This window comes from Colobus angolensis, unplaced genomic scaffold, assembly GCF_000951035.1.
Source record: "Colobus angolensis palliatus isolate OR3802 unplaced genomic scaffold, Cang.pa_1.0 Scaffold390, whole genome shotgun sequence".
Taxonomy (NCBI): Eukaryota; Metazoa; Chordata; class Mammalia; order Primates; family Cercopithecidae; genus Colobus; species Colobus angolensis.
Genome location: NW_012117266.1, coordinates 424,917 through 433,880, shown reverse-complemented (window position 1 = coordinate 433,880; position 8,964 = coordinate 424,917). Strand labels below are relative to the sequence as shown.

Here is an 8,964-nt window from a genome sequence, read left to right as displayed (position 1 = left end):
CTGGCGTTTGTTTGTTTTTGTTGTTGATTTACAGGGGTTCTTTATATATTCTGGATCTATATCTTATCACCTCTTACAACCACTGCAAATATTTTCTCTCATTCTGTAGCTGCCTTTTCACTCTGTTGATAGTGTCCTTTGATGCACAGAGGGTTTAATTTTGATGTAGTCTTTAGTCATTTTACATCTGAAACAGTTCTTTGGCCTTTGCCTTTCATGACGTTGATATTTTTGGAGAGCCAGGCCATTATTTTGTAGGATGTCCCTCAACTTGGGTTTAATTGTTTCCTGGAATTTTAATTCAGATTGCACGTTTTTTATAGGAACATTCTTTTGGTGGTGGTGTGTGGTGTTTTCAATGCATCCCATCAGGAACATGTTACTCAGTTTGTCCTATTATTGGAGATGTTAATTTTATTTTTATTTTTATTTTTTTGAGACAGAGTCTTGCTCTGTTGCCCAGGCTGGAGTGCAACAGCATGATCTCGGCTCACTGCAACCTCTGCCTCCCAGGTTCAAGAAATTCTCCTCCCTCAGCCTCCCAAGTAGCTGGGATTACAGGCATGTGCTAACCATGCCCAGCTAAGTTTTTCTATTTTTAGTAGAGATGGGGTTTCACCATGTTGGCCAGCCTGGTCTCGAACTCCTGACCTCAGGTGATCCACCCGCCTCGGTCTCCCAAAGTGCTGGGATTACAGGTGTGAGCCACTGTGCCCAGCCTCTGGAGATGTTAATTTTAATCTCTAGTTACGGTGGTATCCTCTTTGTAACTGGTCAGTTTATAACTGATAAGTAATCTGGGGTAGTTGCCTAAAGATTGTAGAAATATTGTAAATATCTTTTTTCTCCAACAATCCATGGTTTTAGCATCCACCAATGATTCTAGCCTGAATCAATGATTATTATGATGGATGCAAAATTGTGATTTGATTTTCTACCTGTATTCCTTCCTCTACATGTGTTTTTTGTTTTTTGGTTTTTTTTTGGCGGTGGTTATTGTTGTTTTTTTGTTTTTTTTTGAGATGGAGTCTCACTCTGTCGCCAGGCTGGAGTGCAGTGGTGCAATGTTGACTCACTGCAACCTCCGCCTCCCAGGTCTCCTACCTCAGCCTCCCAAGTAGCTGAGACTACAGATGCACACCACCACATCCAGCTAATATTTGTATTTTTAGTAGAGATGGGTTTCCACCATGTTGGCAGGATGGTCTCGATCTCCTGACCTCGCGCCTCAGCCTCCCAAAGTGCTGGGATTACAGGCTGGAGCCACCATGCCCGGCCCAGTTCTTTGGTTTTTTTCTGAGACAGGGTCTCACTCTGTTGCCCAGGCTGGAGTGCAGTGATGTGATCTCAGCTTACTACAACCTCTGCCTCCTGGGTTCAAGTGATTTTCCTGCTTCAGCCCCCCAAATAGCTGGGATTACAGGCACCCACCATCATGCCTGGCTAATTTTTGTATTTTTGATAGAGACAGGGTTTCACCATGTTGGCCAGCTGGTCTTGAACTCCTTAACTCAGTTGATCCGCCTACCTTGGCCTCCCAAAGTGCTGGAATTACAGGCATGAGCCACTGCACCTGGCTCTGTTCCTCTACATTTGTTAGTCTACATTTGTTAGTGAGCATTTTACTTTCCCTGATAGTGAAAGATCTTTCCTTTTTCTTCCTACGTATTTGTTCTTTGGTGTCACTCTGATTCATGGATTCTTTTTTTAGTCAAATGTAATATTATACCGATAGTCCAATTCTGATGAACTTTGGGTTTTTTTGTTTTTTTTTTTTAACCTAACAATATATTCTGGATATCACTCTGTGGCAGTTCATAGAGATCTTCGTTGTTGGCTTTTACAGTGACATGCTATTCCATTGTGTAGACATACCATAATTTATTCAAACAATTTCTTACATATGGACATTGAGGTTGTTTTTAATATTTTGCAATTACAAATTATGCTTAAATAGCCTTGTACATAAGCACATATATATGTATAAAAATATATATGTAGGCCAGGTGCAGTGGTTCACACTTGTAATCCCAGCATTTTGGGAGGCCAAGACGGGCAGATCACAAGGTCAGGTGATCAAGACCATCCTGGCTAACACGGTGAAACCCACCATCTCTACCAAAAATACAAAAAAATTAGCTGGGCATGGTGGCATGTGCCTATAGTCCCAGCTACTCGGGAGGCTGAGGCAGGAGAATTGCTTGTACCAGGGAGGCAGAAGTTGCAGTGAGCCAAGATCGCACCACTGCAATCCAGCCTGGGCAACAGAGCAAGACTCCGTCTTAAAAAAAAAAAAAAAGTGTATATATATGTGTGTGTATATATATATATATATATATATATATAATTGTTAGAGGTCATTCAGAAATTCAGGATAAGTATCCAAAAGTGAGATTTCCGCATCAGAGGATAAATGCTGTGTAATTTTGTTGAATATTGCTCAGTTCCCCTCAACTGGATCGCACCATTGTGTGAATCCCACAGCCTCACCACATAAGTGGTTTGTAAAGATTTTGAGTTTCTGCCATTCTGATGGGCAATAGGTGCACTGCAATTTAAATTTCTGTTTATATTATTATGTAAATAGAGCTTGCATTCACCCACTATGTGAGTGGTTCCTAAAACTTTAATTTCTAGAAATGGCTTCTACTCAGGCTCCAGGTCCTTATTCTTCAGCCCCAACCCCTCTTTCCTCCCTCTAGATACTTCCTTCCATCTAAACAGCCACGGCAGCCTTCTTCAGCACACAGATAACATCCTCCTCACTGAGTGGGCAGGAAAGGAGGTTCAAAGAATGAAGTGGTTTACCCAGCCAGTAAGTGGAGAATCCAGGACTAGAGACCATCTCTTCTTTTTTGTTTGTTTGCAGTTTTTTCTTTTTTTTCCTTTCTTTCTCTTTCTTTTCTTTCTTCCTTCCATTTCCTTCCTTCCTTCCTCTTTCTCTCTTTCATTTCTTTCTTTCTTCTTCTCTTTCTTTCTTTCTCTCTCTCTTTTTTCTTCTTCTTGTTTTTGTTGAGACCATGTGCTCAGATTCCTAGTACATGACTGTAAAGTTAGGAAAGAGTCCCCGAGACCACTTCCACCTCCGATACCAATTTGAAGTTCAGGGGTCCCCACAACCACCTTCAAGTTCAAGAATCCACTTGGTGGACTCGCAGAACTTACTGAAAGCTATTACACTTACTTACAGTTTATCATAGCAAAAGGACACAGATTAACATCAGCCAAGGGAAGAGACACATAGGGCAGCGTCCAGGAGAGCTTCCAGCAGTCCTCTCCCAGTGGAGTAATGGACTCCTTCTGGAAACTATACACATGCAGTATTGCCAACCAAGGAAACTCACCAGGCTGTTGGTGTCCAGAGTGTATAGTAGGGCTTGATCCTGTGGACTTGGCTGGCTTGACCTTAGTCTATTCCTTCAGGGGTCAAGCTGATATGGTGTGGCCAAATCTCCCACCGTAAATCACATTGGTCTAACATGTTGTTTCTGTTTGGCATGGCCCATGGCCTCCAGCTAAACAAAGCGCTATCATCAAGCAGGACAATCTAAGGGCTTAGAGATCACCTCCCAAGAGTCAAGAGCAAAGCCCAGATCTCACTTCAAGTAAGCTTAAAATTCTTTACTACACAATACCTTTCCCTATTACAGGAAAGGGGGTGTGCCCTGCTGGCCCTCACAGAGGAAGAGCTCGTAACTCATAACCCACATAACTGTAATGAAGGGCATTCCCATCTGACTGAAAAACAGGACTGGAAACAGGCACTGAACATTCCAGAAGGAAAGAGAGCGGCACAGGGGAGCGCGTAAGTGGATTTAAGGACGGCTAGTCTACAAGAAAAAGTGCAATCGACTCAGGTTATTGAAAATTCACCCCCAATATTTTCCTCTACTCATCAAATGTGGAACAAAGGGGCTCACTGGAGCTTGCTCGTGGCTCACAGCGGAGACAGCAGGCCTCAGTCTTGTTCTCTGATTATAACATCAAGGACCCCTAGATGGCGTTGATTTCCAGCTTGGATGGCAATTAGTTAACAACAAAAAAGGAAACTGAAAGTTCAACAAATCTCTTCTTTTCTTTTTTTCAAACTTTTTTTGTTTTTTATTAAGCACATTCCACAGTACAAAGCTGTCATGAATAGTATCTGTACAACTGAACACTTTCAATAGCTGTTAAGACACAAATTTATTTCAAACAGATAATTGGCAAACATAATTAATTACAGGTTAGAATTAGACTATCCCAGTGCTTTAAAACATTAATATAGCAGTAATTTACATTTGCTCAATTATGGTTAGCAAAATAAACTGGAAGAGGTTGCAGCGAGCCGAGATCATGCCACTGCACACCAGCCCAGGCTACAATGCGAGACTCCCTCTCAAAAAAAAAAAAAAAAGTTATTGACATTCCTTGATCTTTGAAAACAACAGCAAAGGGCAAATCAAACCTAATATTGAATAAGGGAGAAGGAGTGCCAACTGCATGCCAATGTCCTTTCCGTGCACCGTCGGGGCAAGAGTGCCATTTACACATTTGGACTGTGTACTCGGGAGTACTCGGGAGCTTTGAGAACCTGCTGAGGCTGCAGCCGCAGGTGACACCAGAGATGACTGGAGTGGGAATCATGGGCTTGAGGTTTTATACCACTTAGGAGTCCTCTCCCCTCAGCATGGGCCTCTGAACCAGTCTGACCTGACCTGCAGGCTCCAACACACCAGCGGGCCCTGCCAGAACCTTGGCAAGGCCAGGATGCATGAATTCCAGAGCCAGGACAGCCCGTCAATAGGGCCTTCTTATTTCCCCTTCCCAGGGCTTCAACTGCACAGAATAATGATTTTTGACAGTGAAGCCAAATGAATACTATGGGAAGTGACCACTAGTACTCACGAGTACTTATGAGAAAAAGAATAAGAACAAAAAATGTTTGTTACCTCTCTATTATATAATACATACTGCACAACAAATAAAACATTTCGTGTTCAACTTTAGAAATTACATTTTAAAACCAGATTCTCATTAAAAACACACACAAACCACACACACACAATGACAACAAAATAAAAACACTGTAGGAATACTACGGGAAGAGTTCCAGGTAATCCACACCAACCCTGGTATCAGGTTCTTGAGCCCAGCTCACGGCTAAGTGTGAACACACTCTGTATTAGTTTCTCAAGCACAGGGGGGCCCTGACCCCAGCAACTTTGAGGTTAAATTGTTATATACATTATATCTACATGCGAATACAGTATTTTAAGTTAGGAAGCAAGCACAAGTATAACGGTGTTACTCTACCAAGTATCAGGAGATGGTTGGGGGACAGAGAACAGTTAATAAAAGGGCTAACCCCCATGGCACGTGTATACCTATGTAACAAAACTGCACGTTCTGCAAATGTACCCCAGAACTTAAAATATAATTTAAAATTTTTTAAAAATAGCTATGTTGGGAAATAATATAACTGACTTATAGTTCTTTTTTTTTTTTTTTTTTGAGACGGAGTCTCATTCTGTTGCCCAGGCTGGAGTGCAGTGGTGCAGTCTTGGCTTGCTGCAAGCTCTGCCTCCCGGGTTCTGGCCATTCTCCTGCCGCAGCCTCCGGAGTAGCTGGGACTACAGGCGCCCGCCACCACGCCCGGCTAATCTTGTATTTTTAGTAGAGAAGGGGTTTCACCGTGTTAGCCAGGATGGTCTTGATCTCATGACCTCGCGATCCGCCCACCTCGGCCTCCCAAAGTGCTGGGATTACAGGCATGAGCCACCGCACCCAGCCAACTGACTTACAGTTCTTTAAATTAAAAGAAATTGGTACAGAAAGGAAGTATAATCCAAAAAATATTACTAAAACAACCCAGAGAGGTTTTTCCATTGTCCAACATGTTCCTAATACAAGAAGTCAGAATTCATAATGAATTGGACAGTCAAAAGGAGAATGCTAACTTTTGAAAATGAAAGCCCCAGACATTCTGAGCAGGTGTTTGGCACCCAAAATTTCACTGAAGAAGAATGCTGTTTCTTAATGTCAAGCCAAAGTGCAAAGCAATATAGAGGTCAAGTCTTCTCTTGACGGTTGATTTACTTCTGTAAAACAGATTCTATGTTCCTTTTCTATGAACAGTTTACATTTGAAACATTAGATTTTTTTCACAGATGAGGGAAGGAAATGGGCTTCTGTGCTACTTTCAAGTTGGTGATGCTAAGGTCTCCTTCTCAAAGTAGAGCCGGCATCAGAGGTGAGAAATGTCGGGACTTGAAGAGTTAGGCTAGTTTGCATCTACCCAGCATCTAGAACCAATTCCAGCTTCATAACTCAGCTGTGAATGAACTCCCTTAGGCATTTGATAGCCAAGTAGGCAGTAGTTCAAGACTAGAAAACCCGGAAATGGGTGAAAGTGCAGACTGTTATCTAGAGATGTAAGTGTATGTTCTGGAGGGGGAATGGGTCTCATTCTGGGCACTGGGAGGCACATTTAAGAAATCCCAAATCAAAATGTGTCATCGTGGGAGCTGCTGCTGATTTGAAACTCATCAAACTGTAGCCGAAACACACGTCCAGGATGTTCCACCAACGTGCGCAAACACAAAGTGCTTGCTGGGACTCGAGGGTCAAGAGCGGCTTGCAAGTCCTAAACTTCAGTTTTCCCATCATAGGCCCCACTGACAAGCCTCGTTACCAAACCGGATGCATTGGTGAGATGCATTCTTCGGATTCGACGGTGAGAGTGTGGGATATGAACAGGGGTGAAGTTCTTAACACATTAATCCACCACAATGAGGCTGTACCGCACTTAACGCTTCAGCAGTGGACTGATGGTGATCTGTTCCAAGGACTGCTCCATTGCTCTGTAGGACAGGGCTTCTGCGACCGATTCTTCATGACCCTCTAGGACTCTTAAACAGGAGCCACATTCAATATCCGAGAGCCTAATGGTATTATCTGATGATCCACTAACAACCAGCCCATCCCTGTACTGGAGACAAGACTCACTTGTGCCCATTGACAGTACGAACAAATTCACCAGGTGCCCATGCTTCAGACTTTGATGGTCCTGTCACCCGAGGCAGACACGATGTATTTGTCGTCAAAGTCTACTACGTCGACAGCAGCTAAGTGGCCAACCAGGGCACGGCGTAAAGTGATATCAGTCGCAGAAGCCCTGTCCCACACAGCAATGGAACGGTCCTTGGAACAGGTCACCATCAGTCCACTGCTGAAGCGTAAGTGCACTACAGCCTCGTTGTGGTGGATTAATGTGTTAAGAACTTCACCCACGTTCACATCCCACACTCTCACAGTTACAATGACACGCTCATCATCCTGCAGACAGAGGACAGAGCCTGTGTGTCCGTTAACACTTTCAAACATTCCAGGCTGGTTTTATCCCAAATCTTAATAGAATTATCTTGTGGGCCACTGATAATTTTTTCATCATTGTACTGTAAAGCGTAGATGCCTTTACTATTTTCAGAGCAGTACTGAATCCTCTGCAAGCTGTGTCGGCCACACTGCCAGGTGGATTCTATAGTCTCTATATCCTGGATAATCTTTGGGTATAATGACCTATAAAATGAATTTGGAGGGCTAGCTGTGGGTCTGTTTTTAAACAGGTACTGATCCCACCCTCTTCTTTCTGAAAGTCCTTTCCATGGGGGGTCAGTGCTTACCATTTGTTCTATCAGCTTCTTCCAAAGCATTCATTCTGAGATCACTCGCTGCCATTCTTTACATACCAGCTCTGTTGCACACAGAGACCTGGCATCCAGGTACGAAAGAATATTTTCTGCTATGTGATCTAAGCCTTGCTCAGGTAAAGCAGCAATAAAGTCCTGCTGCAACGTGGGCTTCAGGTAAGAATTAATACGTCCATGCTGCTAATGACACATTCGTGAAATAAGGTGTTCCATAAATTCCACCTGATCTGATTCAGACCACTGGTCAAAATATTGAATACACAGTCTTTTTCTTTTTGGTAGTTTCCTTCTGATGGCCTGCTTCTGGAGACAATCACAGACAATGTTCCATTACCTATCTGCCAAAGAGTATTTTTCTTTGGGGACTCATCTTCATCTTGATCTTCCATAACTGAAGTGTTAGTTCCACATGGCTGGGAGGCCTCATAATCATGGCAAGAGGCAAGGAGGAGCAGGTCACATCTTACGTGGATGGCAACAAGCAAAGAGAGAAGCTTGTGCAGGGCAACTCCCCTTTTTAAAAACATCGGATCTTGACCAGGCACAGTGGCTCACGCCTGTAATCCCAGCACTTTGGGAGGCCGAGGCAGGTGAATCCCGACCTGAGGTCGGGAGTTTGAGATCAGCCTAACCAACATGGTGAAACCCCATCTCGACTAAAAATACAAAATTAGCCAGGCATGGTGGCGCATGTCTGTAATCCCAGCTACCTGGGAGGCTGAGGCAGGATAATCGCTTGAACCCGAGAGGCAGAGGTTGCAGTGAGCCGAGATGGTGCCATTGCACTCCAGCCTTCATCAAACCTCTTCTGTCAAATTACATTTCCCAGTGAGGTAAGATTACAATAAGAATTGGCTTTCAATTTGTCCAGTTGGTGTCAGTTCACCTCTTGATTCACTTTGTAAATCTTTGCCACGGGACTGCTGTGGTGGTTGGAAAGATACTCCACTGCCAATACGACAAAGTTCGACAGGGATGGGGCCAAGGCGTGCTATTTAGGGAGGGAGGAGGGGAGAGGAAGACAAATATGGGCAGAGGGTGGCACAGAACAAATAGCAGGCATCAACTGAGTTTAGCCAGCAGGGGGGCCTGAGTGAGGGCCCCCTGCGGTGCAGTGGGAGAATGGGGTAGTGGGAAGGTGGAGGGTGCAGGGGTGAGGTGGGGAGGGAGGGCTAGGGAGTTGTGAGTGAGGAAATAAACCTTTTTCTGCTTCGCCCCCTGCTGCCTTCTCTACACCAACTGGGCTGTCTTCAACAAGGAGGGGAGATATTCC

The 8,964-nt window shown here is 43.9% G+C and overlaps 1 pseudogene; it reads right to left on the bottom strand.

Annotated features, from left to right (window-relative positions):
- Positions 1-6,401: 6,401 nt before the first annotated feature.
- On the bottom strand, positions 6,402-8,086 carry LOC105520965 (annotated as a pseudogene).
- Positions 8,087-8,964: the final 878 nt, after the last annotated feature.